Raw genomic sequence first — 18253 nt, forward strand, 5'->3', positions numbered from 1 at the left:
TATGGTTTTAGACAAACTTTTTTACTGTGTAAAAAAATAAATTATTATTTTATTAATATAATTTTCTTTGTTTTTACTTGTACTGTTAGGCACTTTAAAATCCCCATTTCCCATAAACTCTCTGATGGAGAGACATGGGCATATTTTCTCCTTAAAAACAGTATTTATTTACGCAGTATTGAATTTTGATCATGTGTTTTCAGTATATTTTTTCCTCATGGCAAAATGTTATAAACATCTGGAATCTTAGTCAAAAAAAGTCTGCTGATTAATGGCCTTAGCACTTACGCAAAAAAGGTCACTTTTAAGAAAATTCATCTGGTTCAGTGAGCTAAGTTCTATTTTTGTTTATCATTAATTTCTTCATTTTTTTTCAGAACATTTTACTGTCATCAGCACCCTGGCTATTTTACATTTTTGTAATAGAAACTGCTTGCGTAAATTACCTTACTAATCCTAAAAGTCAAAGAAATGAAAAATATCCATAGGCAAATGACTGGTAATGAGAAAGCCATACATGTATAAAGCTCTGTAATACTGATTTCTAAATTACTATATCAGCTACAAGCAATCAACGTTTGTTTCAGAGAATCAGCATGAACCATTTATTGTCACTCCCATAAAAGTGATTTAAAGAAAGAGGAAAAGCTGGTCAGTTATTCTTTTGTTAGTAAAAATGAAAACATTATCTATAATTGTTACATACTCGATGGTATTAGAATTTCAGTTATAGTGCCTTTTCACACATGAATGCATGCAATTTTGTTGGTAAGAAGCATTGCATTGCAATCTTTAAGGACTATACTTTAGCTGTCATGAATTACAAAATGCAGATCAATACACCAAAATGCAGTAGGGATTTTTTCCGACAAAGTAATACTCAATAAAGACTGTTCTCATGGACATGTATTTTGCCTGTACTGAAAAATGCAGCAAAATACATCATGACATATCTGGCATGAATGAGCCATAACAACATTTTCCTGCCAAATTTGTTATTTAATTGCTATTAAAAAAAAAGGTACAAACATGGAAACATTAACTGGCTTGCCTGCTGAGTCGACTTATGTAGTCATCCTAACATTTGTGCACCACTGGCTAGATTCCTATGATGTTGAGTATTCTTTTCTGGATTGTTCTAAATCTATTTTTTTTTTAATAACCAATTTATTGGGTTCCATGGTTTTGGTACAGCCCACTTGCTAAATCCACTGCAGCCTCAACTACTCAAACTGGAGAATGAGTGGGAGATTATCTGGATAAAATCAGCAAAATGCTTATTAAATATTTTAGCTCTTTAGTACATGTTTATTCTGCTATGACCATATCTACTAGAATAAAGACTCTGTATATTACTTTTATTAGAACTGTTTGAAATCTCAGCATCTCTGGAGTCAGCTTTTTAAATCATGTCTTTTCAGTTCAATAAACAGAGAAACGTTCCACAGGAGATTTTTTATAAAGAGGCATAAAGTGAATAATATGAATTGAAAAGGAAAGTGAAAAGGAACGCATCTATAGTTTCAAATTTTTATTGCTTCAAAACAAGCAACCATCAGTGCCTAGAAAATATCCTTTTTGGGATTTTAGGGCAACAGCATAACCTTTACTATGTCTATTGAAAAGTTTTTTTGTTTTTTTTGTTAAAGACAATACATAGTACTTTAAAAAAAAAAAATTAATATCTGAATGTAATATGCTTTCAGGTGGGGTTTCAGTGGATTTTCCTTCTTTTTTTAAAGAAGTAAGAGTGATCATTGCTCTCCATTGAATTACTATCTTGTACACCCTGTTATCATTCAACAATTTTCCTTTCCCCCACCTCTGATTTTTGTCTTTTTTTTCTCCTTTCTCCTTCACTTTATTCTCTAGTCATCTTCTCCTAAACCATGCTTTACTTTGTATTTCTGTTAACCACAGTAGTGACCTATTTATGCTGTGGATCTGTATTTCTAAATCAAAGCAAACTTTAACTTTTCCTGGCTTGCCCGGCAGTATCACATATGCCAGGAAGCTGGTATTAAATTTTTTTCTTTTTTTTTTTAATTATGTACATTTTACTTTATTGGAAATTCATTGCGGAGGGCTGAATTTTAACTTATGTTTGTTTTACAGACCAGTCTGCTTCTTAAATTTTAAAAAAGACCCTAATTAGTAAACTTAATGTATATAGTAACATTTACTTTTATTTGTGTCTTTATGAACAAAACAAAAAGCAAAAGACAACTCTCAAAGTTTATAAAAAAATAAACTCAGGTTTTTTACAATATTAACTTGTGTTCCTAGCAGTCTACCCTAGGTGTTAGATGATATTTACAATGTTGGTGTCAATGTGCCTATTATGCTACTTGAGTTGGAAAGTTTGTAGGAAGCACCTATTTTCACATCCCAGGGAAGCATGACCTGATTTTTCTGTTTGCATCGCAACATTAAGTTGAGCTAGGAATTGGCCACGTTCAGCTACCATAGGCTGTGCATTCATGCAATGCCAACAAACGTGCCAAAATGTTTTTTAATACACTTACCCTTATGTCTATTAATAGTTCATTAATTGAAAAGATTAGCCAAGATATGCTGTTACTTGGCAGTTGTAGAAAGATCTTGTATCATTCAGTGCTATGCCTCTAATAGACTATAGCCTGCTATACAATCAATATTCCAATACTAACCTGTAACTATTCCCTATCTTAAGGGTTCGTAATTGTCATTGGCTTGAAGCACTGTAAACGAATGTGCATTATTAATAATGACTTATTGATGGCAAAGTGAGTCATTTTTTTAAAATCAGCCTTAAACATCAAAGAATATCTCTGAAGCCCTTTTGCCACAAAGTGCTCCTGACACAAAACAGTCCAAACAGATGCAGAAGATTAATTTATTTTGTCACAGAGAGTACTGGTAATTTGAAATACATATTGAATTCTGTAGTAAGGTATATATTAGATTCTGGGATAATCTCACACATTTATTTTTTGCAGATGGTATTTACTAGTTCATTCATTTTGCAGTATTAGTAGTATGACAAATTTAATATTGTGAGTTGATGTGAAAAATGAGTTCTAAAATGTTGCCAGAAATAAATTCTTACTTTGTAAATGTTACCATAAAAAAAAAGGTAATTGAAAAATGAAGTATGTTTAGAACTATTGCTTATGTACTTACCACTGGTGCTTAAACTGTACGTGTGCTTTATCCATACAGGGGAAAGCAACAGGTTCAGTTAACCACTTCAGCTCCAGAAGATTTTACCCCCTTCATGACCAGGCCATTTTTTGCTGTTCGGCACAGTGCTAATTTAACTGACATTTGCATGGTCATGCATTGCTGTACCCAAACTAAATTTATATAATTTGCTTACGCAAACATAGCTTTCTTTTGGTGGTATTTGATTACCTGGAATTTTCTATTTTTTTATTATAGAAATAAAAAAGGCCAACAGTTAAAAAAAAAAAAAAAAAAAAAAAAAAAAAACAATATTTTCTACTTTTTGCTATAAAACATATCCCATAAAAAATAAAAAAATAAAAAATCTCTTAAAAATGCTGGCCAAAATGCATTCTGCTACATGTCTATGGTAAAAACAAAATCCTAATAGGTGTATATTGATTGGTTTATGTGAAGGTTATAGCGTCTACAAACTATGGGCTATATAGTGGAATTTTTATTTATTTATTTTTTTTTATGCTGTTGGCAAGCCGCGTCTTATAACAAGACTACAATAGTGCAGTGGGCAATCTGAGACTAAGTGATGCTGAGGGAAACTACCTAACTGCCACTGACGTCACCAGTGACATTATTACAGTGATTAGTGCTAACAGTATTCCCTGTCACTGTAATGACATTGTGCAGGAAGGGGTTAACATCTAGGGTGATCAAGGGGTTAAATGTGTGCCTAACAAGTGTTTATGTGTGTACTATGTGCTGCTTTTACTGGGAATCCAGTTGTTTTAATTCCCTGCTTGACATGGAGTGAACAAACAACAATATCCTCTGTCATTGAACACAGTTCTGTGTTGTTTACATTCACAGAGCTCTGTTCGGGGGAAGCTCAGAGCCAATCACCGGGTGTCAGTGGATAATCGTTGGCTGGGACCCAGTGATCTGGATGTGCTGTGATGAATCACAGCATAGCCAAGCTGGTGGGCACACATGGCTCACAAACTAAGTACGTGATCCAGCGCAGGGAGGATGCTTTTTCCGCCGTACATCCTCGTGATGCAGTTGGCAAGCAGTTAACTTCCCCCTTCCCAGCTGCACTTAACTCACTTTTTCTTTACCTCCCTACATCTGTATTCATGCCATTTGAAACTAATGCTGGCCATAGAAGAATTGATATTCAGCCGGTTCTGCAGGAGGCTGGTTATACTGAGGTCAATCTATGGATATACTGTAGCTGCCAGCAGTAAACATTGTATTTTGATGGTGGAAAAGTCTCTTGCAGTCAAAATACTGTGGCACAGCTAGAGGCATTCCCCCCATTAACACTGTCAGTTGAGCTATCTTCTTTCTTTCAACCCGTAGGTAAAGGAAAGAATATTGCATAATGTATGGTCTGCCTTACACAGAACTTTCAGTCTTATCTACTAGCTGATGAATAGAGTGGCATGGGAGACAAAGGCAGGCAAACAGTTTCCTGCTGGGAAGGCAGGAGTAAGTGTACCTGTTGTGTTGCTCTGCAGGAAATAACAAAAGTTCACAGGAAGATTGTAATTAAATGCCCACATACATACAGTATTTGACCACTTCTGGACTGGAAGATTTTCCCCCTTAATAATCAGTCCATTTTTTTTGCGATTCCACACTGCATTACTTTAACAGACAACTGTGCGGTCGTGCGAAGCTGTCCCCATAAAATCGATGTCCTTTTTTTCCCACAAATAGAGCTTTCTTTTGGTGGTATTTGATCACCTGTGCGATTTTTATTTTTTGTGCTATAAACAAAAAAAAGATTGACAATTCTGAAAAAAAATAATAATTTTTTCACTTTCTACTATATAACAGTCCCAAAAAAAAATCTCTTTTTTTTTCATAATTTTATTATTTGTATTCTGCTACATATTTTTGGTAAAAAAAAATCCCAATAATCAAAATAATAATTTTGATTGGTTTCAAAAAAATTATCGCCTCTACAAACTAGGGGAAAGATTTATGTAATTTTTCGTTATTTATATTTTTTTACTAGAAATGACGGCGATCAGCAATTTTTAGCGGGACTGCGACATTGTGGCGGATAGATTGGACTCCTAACTGACATTTTTTACACTTTTGGTGTAAATTTCTACAGTAATCAGTGCTAAAAATATGCAGTCACTGTAATAATGACAACGGTAGGTAAGGGGTTAACCCAGGGGCAATCAAACAGTTAAGTGTGAGCCTAGGGGGTGTTTTCTGAATGTGGGGGGGGGGTGGGCTTGTGAAATCAATAAATCAATACAGAGACTGTGTTCCTAAATAGGAGGATCACAGGCACTCTGCTCTAATTCCTGAGAGAACAACGGTCTGCTGTGTTTACAACAGCAGACCGCCATTCTCTCTTCATGTTGAACAATCGTGGGTGCATGGCGGCAACCACAGCCCCTGGCCCTTGTGGATCGGCTTCCCTGCTGGCAAGTGGGCGCCCCCAGGATTGCTCCCGTGGACCGCCGTACAGTTACTGCGATTCATGGGAACCTGACACCGTATAACTGCGGCGGCTGGTTGGCAAGTGGTTAAATAACCCATGACAAAAATACAGGTGTAAGGTGCACTTTTTATAGAGGATAATTTGCCAACTAAAGAAAAAAAAAAAGAATAATGAGAAAATGAAAGCAAATCAAACTAATGATAAATTATTTTTTAAATTATAACAGTATGTGTGTTCAAAATGTATGTCTTTGATTACATTTAAAATGTTTCAGTAACCAAGGTTTGTTTTATTATATTGAACTGAAATGTTAGGAAGAGAAATAACAGTAGTATTGTTGCCATGCCCAGTATGTTGTCCTGTAAGGTTTCCTAAAGAGTTTTGAATAATATGAGTATGGTTCAATAGAATCAACCAACTTGAAAACAGGGGTATATGTAAATGTCAGTACACATGGTACTAGTATGGCCAGTTTGACAGTTTTTTTTTTATGTTAAGAGTTATTGATCCCAGCCTAGATTAAAGCTAAAGTTTAGCCATGTTAATCAGTCAGGTGGATCTTGTAGAAATCTGTGCAGGAATGCCCAGTCCTTTTCCTGCTGCTGAACCTCCGGCGCTGAGGGAGTTAATAGTTCCAAAACTTCAGTGAATTTGCTGTTCCTGATGTTCCTGATGAGACCTTTTCCCTTAATAGGCAAAATTGTTTTATAGTGTACATTGAATGGAGGGAGAGTATAAAGAGTCATACAATTCTCTCCCTCATTAAAGAGGTTGTAAATTTAGAAGGTTTTTTTACCTTAATCTATATGCTTTTTGTTCGTGTTACATTCGCTAAACGCAGAGGAGATAGGAGAGAAGGAGAAAAAAAATATATTGGAAGAGAAAAGAGAGAAAATGGACTACCAATGGGAGGAAAGGTAAAACCAGAATTAGAAGGCATAGATGTCATGGACATGCAATAGTGTCTAGTGTCTGACGGCTTACCTTCTCCTCCATGTCTGCATTATAGGCCAGACTCTCCTTTTGGCTGCTTTTTATCATCTCTCCTCCCTGTTTGGCTCCACCCCAGGCCATTCCAGGAAGTCTATATTAACCAGTGCACTGCAGGTCTGCTTTGCTGTTCAACAGTGTTTGTTAGTTTGTGTTCCTGTCTGCCGTGTGCTTCATCCATCTTTCTGTGTAGCGACTTTGGCTCATCTCTGACTAATCCTGTTTGACTGTGACCCTGCCCTTTGGCTGGTCCCTTGGTTACCCTCGTCTGCCTGTTGCCCCGACCTTGGCTTACCCATCACTATCCCATGTGTCCTGAGTGGCTGCTTCCCCTCTCTCCCTACAGAGCGTGACCTGGGGGACCCCGGGGGCCGCGACCTGGGCCCAGTTGCAGCGAAGTCCATCCTCACCACTAGAGGCTCTGGTGAACACCTGCTGGGTCTTAGACTCCGCGCCCTGGGGAATCTTGGGCTCACATTTCTGTCCATCCGCAGCAGTCAGCTATTGGGTTCACTACCTTGCGGTGCACCCCTGCCTCCAACAGGGTGCAGTTGTCACCTGGCCACAGATGACCTGACAGTTTGAACAGCCATGAACCCGGCCGATGTTCCGCTCCCCCCAAATGATCCATTACAGGGCTTAGTTCGCAGACTCGAGATGCAAGAAGCTAATCAGACTCAGGTGATGCGATTCCTACAGGATCTGGCTTCCCGCTTTGAACAGCTTCAGACCTCATTGGGAACCCGAATCCGCAACCCTAAGAGCAACCAGTGGCTGAGCCTGTCGAGCCAGCCTGAGACTCGCATTTGCTGCAACTACCTCCTCCAATCCATTGTTTTCTGGAAACTCCAAGGCCTGCAGGGGGTTTCTTAGCCAATGCACCATCCATTTTGAGCTTCAGTCGCAAAACTTCCTGTCAGATCAGGCAAAGGTAGCCTATATTATTTCCCTCCTTTCCAGTGAAGCTCTAGCCTGGGCTGCCCCTCTATGGGAGAAGAATGATCCGGTATTTTACAACCTGTCCGACTTCTTGAAGCTCTTTCGTAACATCTTCAAGGAGCCGGCTCAGGTTTCTTTAGCAGCTAGTGCTCTTTTACGTCTCCGCCAAAAATTCCGTTCAGTGGTACAATATGCTCTCCAGTTCCGTATACTCTCAGCTGAATTGAGCTGGAACAATGAGGCCCTGGTCGCTACCTTTTTGCATGGTCTCTCTGACCGAGTGAAGGACGAATTAGCGGGAAGAACCATCCCCGTCGGTCTGGACGATGTCATCTCCTTATGCAACCAGATCGATATTAATTTTCAGGAGAGGTCCCTAGAAAAAAGACGCCAACACTCCCTAGGTCCTAGCCAGTCTGAGCTCCCCTCACTTCGTCCCGTGGAGCATCCTCTGTCTGCTGAGGAACCCCTGCAGCTGGGCCAGACCAGACTAACCCCCAAAGAACGTGCTAGGCGCAGAACTTTGGGCTTGTGCCTCTATTGTGGAGGCATTGGCCACTTTCGTGACTCCTGCTCGCTTCGCCCGGGAGACGCTCCGGTCTAATACATTTGGAAGGTGGAGTATTGGACCCAGAAACATCACCTTCCCGTCTTCTTCTTCCGGTGTCCCTTCATGTAAGCACTTCTCCCCAATCGACCATTGCATATCTGGATTCCGGGGCTGCCTGCAACTTTATGGACTGGAGAACTGCTTCTTCTATGAAGCTCACCCTTTCACCCCTCCCTATGCCGTTGGTAGTCTCGGCAATTGATGGCACTGTTCTCCCAGGGGGCCCTATTCACCTCCAGACACTACCTATTAGGATGTCGGTAGGGATTCTCCAGCAGGAGTGGATATCCTTTCTCATCCTACCCAAAGCCTCTACCCCCATTGTATTGGGCCTTCCTTGGCTACAGCTCCACTCTCCCCATGTGGACTGGGTCTCTGGGCAGCTCCTGGCTTGGGGCCCCTCATGTTTCTCGTCATGTCTTTCCAAGGTGACCCCAAAGGAGAGACTTCCAGTTTCTACCACATCTGTATCTTCTGATCTTCCCACTGCATACAGCAAATCAGCTGAGGTGCTACCTCCCCACAGGTCTTTTGACTGTGCCATTGACCTTGTTCCCGGGGTGACTCTGCCCAGGGGTCATACCTACCCTTTGTCCATCCCAGAGACCCAGGCCATCTCTGAGTATGTTGCAGAGAATCTTGAGAGAGGTTTCATCTGGAAATCCTCATCGCCTGCAAGAGCAGGGTTCATTTTTGTCACCAAGAAGGATGGTACCTTGAGACCCTGCATTGATTATCGAGGCTTAAACGCTGTTACTATTAAGAATCAATACCCCTTACCCTTAATATCTGAACTATTCGATAGGTTGAAGGGTGCCTCCATTTTCACCAAGTTGGATCTCAGAGGGGCGTACAACCTCATTCGAATTCGAGAAGGTGATGAATGGAAGACTGCGTTTAACACTCGAGACGGTCATTACGAATACCTGGTCATGCCTTTTGGGCTGTGTAATGCCCCAGCTGTGTTTCAAAACTTTGTCAATTAAATCTTCAGGGACCTGCTGTACCAGTTTGTTGTCATCTATCTGGATGACATTCTTATCTTTTCGGAAAATCTGCGTATTCACAGAAACCGTGTGTGCACTGTACTCCAGTGCCTTAGAGAGAATAATCTCTATGCCAAGCTGGAGAAATGTTCCTTTGAATGTTCTGAGGTCCTATTTCTAGGATGCTTTGTCTCAAGTTTGGGTCTTCGTATGGATCCTGGGAAGGTCTTAGCCATTACCAACTGGCATCTTCCTGCTAGCCTTAAGGACACACAGCGCTTTCTTGGCTTCACAAATTATTATAGGCAGTTCATAAGGAATTACTCTTCCATTGCCGTGCCTATTATCGCTTTGACCAAGAAGGGTGCTAATGCCAAAGTCTGGCCCCCCGAAGCTGTCGCTGCGTTTCACGAACTGAAACAGGCCTTTGTCTCTGGACCTCTCTTGAGGAGACCTAATCCTGGGGATGCATTCTTTATTGAAGTGGACGCTTCTTCAGTGGGGGTGGGGGCTGTGCTTCTTCAACTCTTTGAGAAGAGACGTCAACCATGTGTGTTCTTTTCCAAAAATATTTTCCCAGGCAGAGATAAATTATGCCATCGGTGACAGGAACTTCTCGCAATCAAATTGGTGCTAGAAGAGTGGCGTCATCTTTTGGAAGGTTCTCCTCACCCCATAACAATCTTCACTGATCACAAGAATTTACAGTACCTACAGAATGCTAAACGTCTGAATACCAGACAGGCCAGGTGGAGTCTCTTCTTTTCCCGTTTTAATTTCACGATTACGTACAAATCTGGTTCCTGCAACGGTCAGGCTGATGCACTTTCTAGGTCCTTTGACACTTTGGACAAGGAGTCCACTCCTGAACCTGAGCCGATCGTCCCAACTTCATGCATTGTTGCCCATTCTATCACCCCGGACTCAAAAATTCCTCCTGGTAAGACCTTTGTCCCCACTGAGCTAAGAGCTAAGATCCTTTGTTGGGGACATGATTCCAAGGTGGAGTTTTCTCTGGTCCTTCTTGCTCATCAGCCGTCACTACTGGTGGCCTAATTTCTGCTCTGAAGTCAATGACTATGTCAAGGCTTGTCATATCTGTGCTCAGTCTTAATCCTCCACACAAGCTTCTGCTGGTCTCCTCATGCCTTTGCCCATTCCTAAGGAGCCCTGGGCCCATATTGCCATGGATTTTATCACCGATCTCCCACTGTCTGACGGTAATACGGTCATTTGGGTGATAGTCGATCGGTTTTCCAAGATGGCTCATTTTGTTACCCTTCCTGGTCTTCCTTCTGCTCCTGCCTTGGTTCCCATTTTTATTAGAGAAATTTTCCGCCTCCATGGGGTTCCTTCTCATATTGTTTCCGACAGGGGCGTTCAATTTACTTCTAGTTTCTGGAGAGCCTTTTGCAAGTCCCTCAATATTGCCTTGGATTTATCCTCTTCTTACCATCCTCAATCCAATGGGCAGACGGAGAGGGTTAATCAGGAGTTAGAGGTCTATCTTCGCACCTTAGTCTCCGCTCATCATGATGATTGGTCCTCTCTACTTCCGTGGGCTGAATTTTCTCATAACAATCATGTAAATACCAGTTCGCAGAAAACACCCTTTTTTGCAGTTTATGGAAGACATCCTCAACTTCCGCTTCCCATGACCTGTTCTCCGGATATCTCAGCTTTGGCTTCAGCTCAGGAGTCCTTCAATTCTATCTGGAGTGACGTTCATGATTCCCTCCGGGGAGCTGCCGACAAATTCAAAGGCTTTGCTGATCGCCGCAGTCGTAAACCGCCTTCTCTTCAGCCAGGGGACAAAGTTTGGCTCTCCACCAGGAACATCAAGCTTTGAGTTCCTTCGCTGAAGTTTGCTCCAAGATTCATTGGTCCATACACTATAATTTCGAAACTGAATCCGGTTTGTTTCAAACTTCAGATCCCCAAAAGCCTCAAAATCGCTAACTCCTTCCATGTTGCCCTTTTGAAGCCTTTAGTCCTCAATAAGTTCTCTCATCCTCTCCCTACCATGGCACTGGTCTCTGAGGATAATTAGGAATACAAGGTCAGTCAAGTTCTGGATTCCTGACTCTGTAGAGGCGTTCGTACCTTGTTCATTGGAAAGGCTTTGGTCCTGAGGAGAGGTCTTGGGTCCCTGCATCAGAGGTCTTTGCACCTCGTCTGTTAAAAAGGTTTCATCTGAAGTTTCCCTCTAAACCCGGGCCCAGGCGGGCAAGGGGGAGGCCTCGTAAGAGGGAGGGTACTGTCATGGACATGCAATAGTGTCTGGCGGCTTATCTTCTCCTCCATGTCTGCATTAGAGGCCAGACTCTCCTTCTGGCTGCTTTTTATCATCTCTCCTCCCTGTTTGGCTCCACCCCAGGCCATTCCAGGAAGTCTATATTAACCAGTGCACTGCAGGTCTGCTTTGCTGTTCAACAGTGTTTGTTAGTTTGTGTTCCTGTCTGCCGTGTGCTTCATCCATCTTTCTGTGTAGCAACTTTGGCTCATCTCTGACTTCCATTTCCCTACTTTGCCTGTGACCCTGACCTTTGGCCGGTCCCTTGGTTACCCTCGTCTGCCTGTTGCCCCGACCTCGGCTTACCCATCACTATCCCATGTGTCCTGAGTGGCTGCTTCCCCTCTCTCCCTATGGAGCGTGACCTGGGGGACCCCAGGGGCCGCGACCTGGGCCCAGTTGCAGTGAAGTCCATCCTCACCACTAGAGGCTCTGGTGAACACCTGCTGGGTCTTAGACTCCATGCCCTGGGGAATCTTGGGCTCACATTTCTGTCCATCCGCAGCAGTCAGCTATTGGGTTCACTACCTTGTGGTGCACCCCTGCCTCCAACAGGGTGCAGTTGTCACCTTGCCACAGGTGACCTGACAATAGGTTTAGCTGAGCACTCCATCATGGCTATTTAAGCACAGCGGCCCAGGGCAGGAACTCAAGTGAGTCTCTAAACCTGGCCCTGGCATTCCAAGTGTAGAAAAAGATGTCTTCTTTTCCCATTTCCTGTGCCAGCCATCATTCCAGGCTTCGGGTGGAGTCTAGTTCAGTTGCCCATACCCCAAGGGAGGGGATGAAAGTTAATTTACAGTGTTGAGGGATGACTGTTCTGGCTGCATTGAGAAAGTGTCTAAATACATATTTTTTCACTGACTGAAGAGATTCAGGGATCATGGATAGGAGGGCCATCCTGGGTGATGGTTGGATTAAAAATGTCCATTAGTTTATAATATAAATCAAAAATGTGTTTCCAAAACATGTGAAGAGGGATCAATCCCACCAATTATGAAACATGCTTCTTTTGGCAGTATGACATTGCCAACATATATCTGGAGTATTGTGGTTAAAGTGGTGTAGGGCAGAGGGGCATCTATCTATACCATCTATAAAATAATTTATACCCTTTTTCTTGGGTTTTTGTGGCTAATGATATTTTGTGGGTAAGGATAAAAACATTTTGCCAGTCTGAAGGGGAGATGGTCTGTTGAAGGTCTTTTTCCCAATTTTGCATATACAGGGGAAGGTTTGGGTGCACTAGTGTCAGATAGAGTACAGTAAGGAAACCGAATGTGTAGGTGGTTCCTTCTGTATAAGCAGAGATTCAAAGATAGTTGGTTTAGTAAGGATATCTAGAGGCATTAAAATAGATCTGATTTAAGACTGAACCTGTTGTCTTTGTAACCAATGTGTAGAATTACGAGAGGCATTGCGGATGAAGATGTTACAATTAGTGACAGGTCTGACTAGAGGACTTGAGAAAGTCTTCTATATTCCTGTTTGCACCAAGGGCTGAACACAGTCGATTGAAAAGCTGGTAGGAAAGCCGGTTAAAATAGATCTGATTTAAGACTGAACCTGTTGTCTTTGTAACCAATGTGTAGAATTACGAGAGGCATTGCGGATGAAGATGTTACAATTAGTGACAGGTCTGACTAGAGGACTTGAGAAAGTCTTCTATATTCCTGTTTGCACCAAGGGCTGAACACAGTCGATTGAAAAGCTGGTAGGAAAGCCGGTGCAGCAAAGAAAGGAGTCATTGGGCCTAGGTATTTAGAAATGAGGTGTCGCCCAATCCCACATTTGAAGTGTTTGTCAGGTAAGATCGCCATTGAATAAGGAGCCTTTGGGAAAAGCTGGTGAGATCCACAGAAGGGTACATAAATCTATAGGGTTGATATAGCTCTCCAATAATACGTGTAAATATTGCTGCTTTGTGGTTTACTTTAATTTGTAGCACCAAATTGGCAGTAGTGGGCATAACACACACACACACACTCCGTAGAACCCTAGGGCTCTGGGAAAGGTCTCCAGGAATTCTGCTTCTGCCCATTGTTGTGGTTGATTTATGTCTGCCCATTGGTGCCTATAGTGTTCCACTGCTGGCTATCCATTCAACTGTGCCTTTAGAGTTCCAGCCCCTAACATTACTAGTGAGACATGAGCAGAGCAGTTCTTAAGTAAAGAGTATGGGATGGGAAATTATTGTCACTGAACACCAATGCAAAGTGTTTACAGCAGGTATTTCTAAAAAAATAGACTGTGTAAGGAAGGGTTTCCCAAGTGTAGTTTTGTAGAACCCTAGGGCTCTGGGAAAGGTCTCCAGGAATTCTGCTTCTGCCCATTGTTGTGGTTGATTTATGTCTGCACATTGGTGCCTATAGTGTTCCACTTTTGGCTATCCATTCAACTGTGCCTTTAGAGTTCCAGCCCCTGACTTTACTAGTGAGACATTAGCAGAGCAGTTCTTAAGTAAAGAGTATGGGATGGGGAATTATTGTCACTGAACACCAATGCAAAGTGTTTTTACCATTGAAACCAATGTTAAGTATTTTTACTGTTGAACATCAATGCAGAGTGTTTTTTTCACTACTTGCAAAAAAACCAATGCAGAGTATTTTCCCTACTGAAAATAAATGCAAAGTATTTTTTGTCACCAAATGCCAAAAGAATTTACTTTTTTACACCTGAACAGAGACAGAGTGTTTTTACAGCTGTAAACTAATGCAGAGTACTTTTACCACTGAACACCAAGGTAGAATATTTGTGCCACTAAATGACAATGGAGATGCATTCTTGCCTAGGGATGGCAAGGCCCTGAAAAAAACCCCAACATTTTGGAAAACATTTTTTTTTCTGTTTTTTTTCAAAGCTGTTTTTGGGGAAAAAAAGAAGTGTGAAATATGTTCTTTTAAAATGATAAGTAATATATCTATGACATAGCATTCAAACTATATAACATAAAGACCTTAATGAAAGATTTATAAGACTTTATCTAAAGTCTTAAAGTCCCACATGTTCTCTGTCACTGAGGACAAGCAAATCCTGGAATACAATTTAAGTAACCCTGTAACTCTCAATGCAGTCCTCAAACAAGAGAAATATGCATTCTGCCAATAGGGGGCACTGCAAGGGAAAGGTTCCAGTTTAGTTTGCTTGTTGGCTCCATTTTGTACCTTATACAGTTGGGTGATTGATGGGATGAAGTAGATGATAGTTTCTATCCTCTCAGGCCTTAATTGACAGGTAAGAGGGTAAATTTGTCTGACAAATGTGTTTATATTTTTAACCTTTAGATGATTCCCATTAATGTTCTCCACCATCACACCATATTTATCTATACTCTTGTCAGTAAATAGTTTTTTTCTTTTCCTCTTTTCCTCCTCTAGGTAAAATGGTGAGACTAGACTTTGGAAACATTTCCACAGTGCAATTTCTACTGAGAACAAAGCTGCAATTCGCAGATACTGTATTGTGATACTTGCATGTCAGAAGTGCTCTAAAGACACTTTACAGAAATACTTTAAGGAATGAAACAATGAGAACCATATTGAAAGTGCAAGTAACTTTTCCTTCGAGAGTTCTCATTCCAGAAACACTCTTTGTGCTGCTTCTGGATCATCACAAAGTGTTTCTTCATCAGCAGCATCTTCAAGTACGGTGGTATTACAAACAGCTTCCCAAAAATATACAGTTCCTTAATTTATAAATGACACCTGTAAATCAGGAGAACATTGATCAAGCTTGCAGTACAAGGTTCTGGATCAGCATTGTCAGTAACTAAAAATGCCTATTGTCTAGAAGCTTATAAATTATTTTGAGGGAAAGGAGCGTGGTTACTTGTTCTCATGTATAGTTGAAATGCTTTTAAGATAAACAGTCCTTGTTATTAAATTTTTAATAAAAAATACAATTTGAAAAAGCAAGTTTAGTTTATTTACTGAAAAAATTTTACTTTTATTTCAAGAATAGTACTAATTTTATATACTGTACATTGCACTTTACATTCCCAGTGTAACAAAATGACTTTCAGTTTGTAAAAGTACTCCACACTCAATTTTTTTTTAACATTTTTCCAAAATTTCCAGGGAAAAAACATGAGAAAAAGCATTGATTTTTCCCATGGCTTTAAAATTTCCAGAAATTGCAGAATCTCTATTTTTTGCCATTGAACACCAATACAAACATATATTTGCCACTGCATACCAGTGTAAATGTATTGACTAAATTAAAGTGTAAATATATTGTTCCAACATAATTGAATATAATATTTATACTATATAATATTTATACAGCAAACATCAAGGATATTTTTTTTTACATTAACCTCCCTGGCGGTATGATTATGTCAGGAATTACATACCAAAAGCGGTACAATTCTTTTCATGGAAATTTGGCATTATGTATTATAGGCCTACAATTCTTAGTAATTACTGACTTAAACCCGACCAAAACAAGAGTCTAGTAGACATCCCAGATGTGATAAATTTGAAACACAAACACGTGAATTATAATCAAATCAATAATATTATTTTATTATTTAATATATAATATATATAATAAAATTATATTATTGATTAGATTATAATTCATGCATTATATATTATATATAGATATATGTGTGTGTGCATATATATATATATATATATATATATATATGCATATATATATATACCGGTATATATATATATATATATATATATGTGCATATATATATATATATATATATATATATATATGCATATATATATATATATATATAATATAAAATGTGTTTTGTGCAACGTTTTTTTTTTTTTTTTTTTTGAATTTCCCTCCCTAGTTCCGCTCCAATGCAGCATTGCTGCTGCAGGGAACAGAACTAGGAAGTGATCAGAGCGACGGAGACCGACGGAGGAGCGGCGGGACTCTCGGCTGGCGGTCACAGCAATGGGAGATCATCGCTGGATCGCCAGGATAAGGTAAGAGAACACCGCTGCGCTCTCTGCAATCCACCCCGAGCGTGACTCGGGGTTACCGCTCCTGATATGAAAAACCAACCCCGAGTCACACTCGGGATTACCGCTAAGGAGGTTAAAAGGGATATTTATTGATTCATTCTTACAGTTGGCATTATTAACAACTTACAATGCTAATGTATCAAGATTTGTAGATATGAAAATCATTTTAGGGGTTCCTTTTGGAAAAAAGTTTGAGGAAGGTTAGTGTAAATGTTTCTTTATTCCAAGGCCCATTATTCTTGCTAACAAAAAAAAGTAATTACAGGGTATAATGGTACCAGACAGATCAGTGTTTTATGGAGCGCAGCAGCTATGTTCAGTAGATTTAAAAAAAACAGCTCCAACACAGCTGGTCAGTGAGTTCAAGCAGAGCAGCCCCTGCCATAAGGAAACCTCCTTTGTCAAATCTTTATAATTATCTGAATTTCTGAGAAAAATATAACTGGCAAAGTATGATAACTGAGAATTTCGGGTGTACGTGTACTAAATGTTTTCAGATATTAGTGCTTTTCCATTACAGCTCTACTGTATAACTGCTGTAATTTAACTTAATAATTTCCCTAAAATCAATACTTAATTTTGTAATAGTGAAAGAATAAGTCAACAAGCTATTGTGGTGAAGATATGTGCGAGTAACGCAAATTAATGAAACAGCAAGAAGAAAACCGCCCCATGTTTCCTTACCACACTCTGACACTGAACAGGGAAATGGATTTAGAAAACAGTGGACAGTTGAGTATAGAATCAATATTTCATCACAATGAATGTATCAATACAACTAACATTCTGTCACAATTGATACATCAACATTTTCTTGAACTGGTACATACAGTTAATTTTGGAAAGTACCTAAAGAGTTGGGTAAACTAGAATAGCAAATTTGTTTATGCTTTGTTATCATATACATTTAAAGGCGATGTTTGGATTTGTAAAAAAATAAACCTACATACTTCCCTCTATGATGCAGCATTGGTGCAATGCTGCAGCTGTCCCACATCAGCTCTAAGCCCAAGAACTAAGCAGTCACATTACCTCTGATCATGATCTGCTCAGAGCAGAGAGAAGTGACTGTTCGTCGACATTCTCCACTCTGCCCCTCCAGCGTTTACTGGAATGCCAGCAGGAGAGTGGGTGGCCACAGCTGGTTATGTCCATCAGCCATGCACTGAGAGGTGGAGACACCTGTCATTCAGGCAGCTGGGTGGACCCCATTAGGTCCAAATGGGATTTAAATATCACAGTTACATGGGTAAAATAAACATAGTTTTATCCTTGGGCTAAATATTAATAACTTGAACCTTCTGTCACTTACTTCAGTTACATCACTATCTTCAAAAATTACAGTTGGATGGGGAAGATGAATGCAACATTAGATTTTTCCTGATATAACGGATATATTAAAACAGTAAACACATACAGTGGGTTAAACTTAACAGTACCAGTAATGGAATAATGTAAATCCAACATTACTAGCCAATCTACCAATTGCAGTCATTTTAAACAAATATAGTCCCCTGGTCAATAATGTATCTCACTAATTTATCCCACTGATGGCAGCCCTAAATACCTATGTGCATAAGATCACCCGACTCCTACCCATCCATTTTAAATAGTGGGCTTTTTCCAGAATAGTAGAACCAGCTATGAAAAAATGTCTAACCAAGGCAATTTAGTACTTTAGTGGAAATACTGTCGGCCTGCTCTTTTCTGGCAGCCTATGTTACATAGTATAGTTCAGTTGCCATCAGTGTGGCAGAGTCCACTGGTTTCTGAGGCTTGTCTTCATAATGTCATGCTTCTTTAACCCTTTAGTGACGCACAGCT

This window comes from Pelophylax lessonae (assembly GCF_965119305.1).
Source record: "Pelophylax lessonae genome assembly, chromosome: 4".
NCBI lineage: Eukaryota > Metazoa > Chordata > Amphibia > Anura > Ranidae > Pelophylax > Pelophylax lessonae.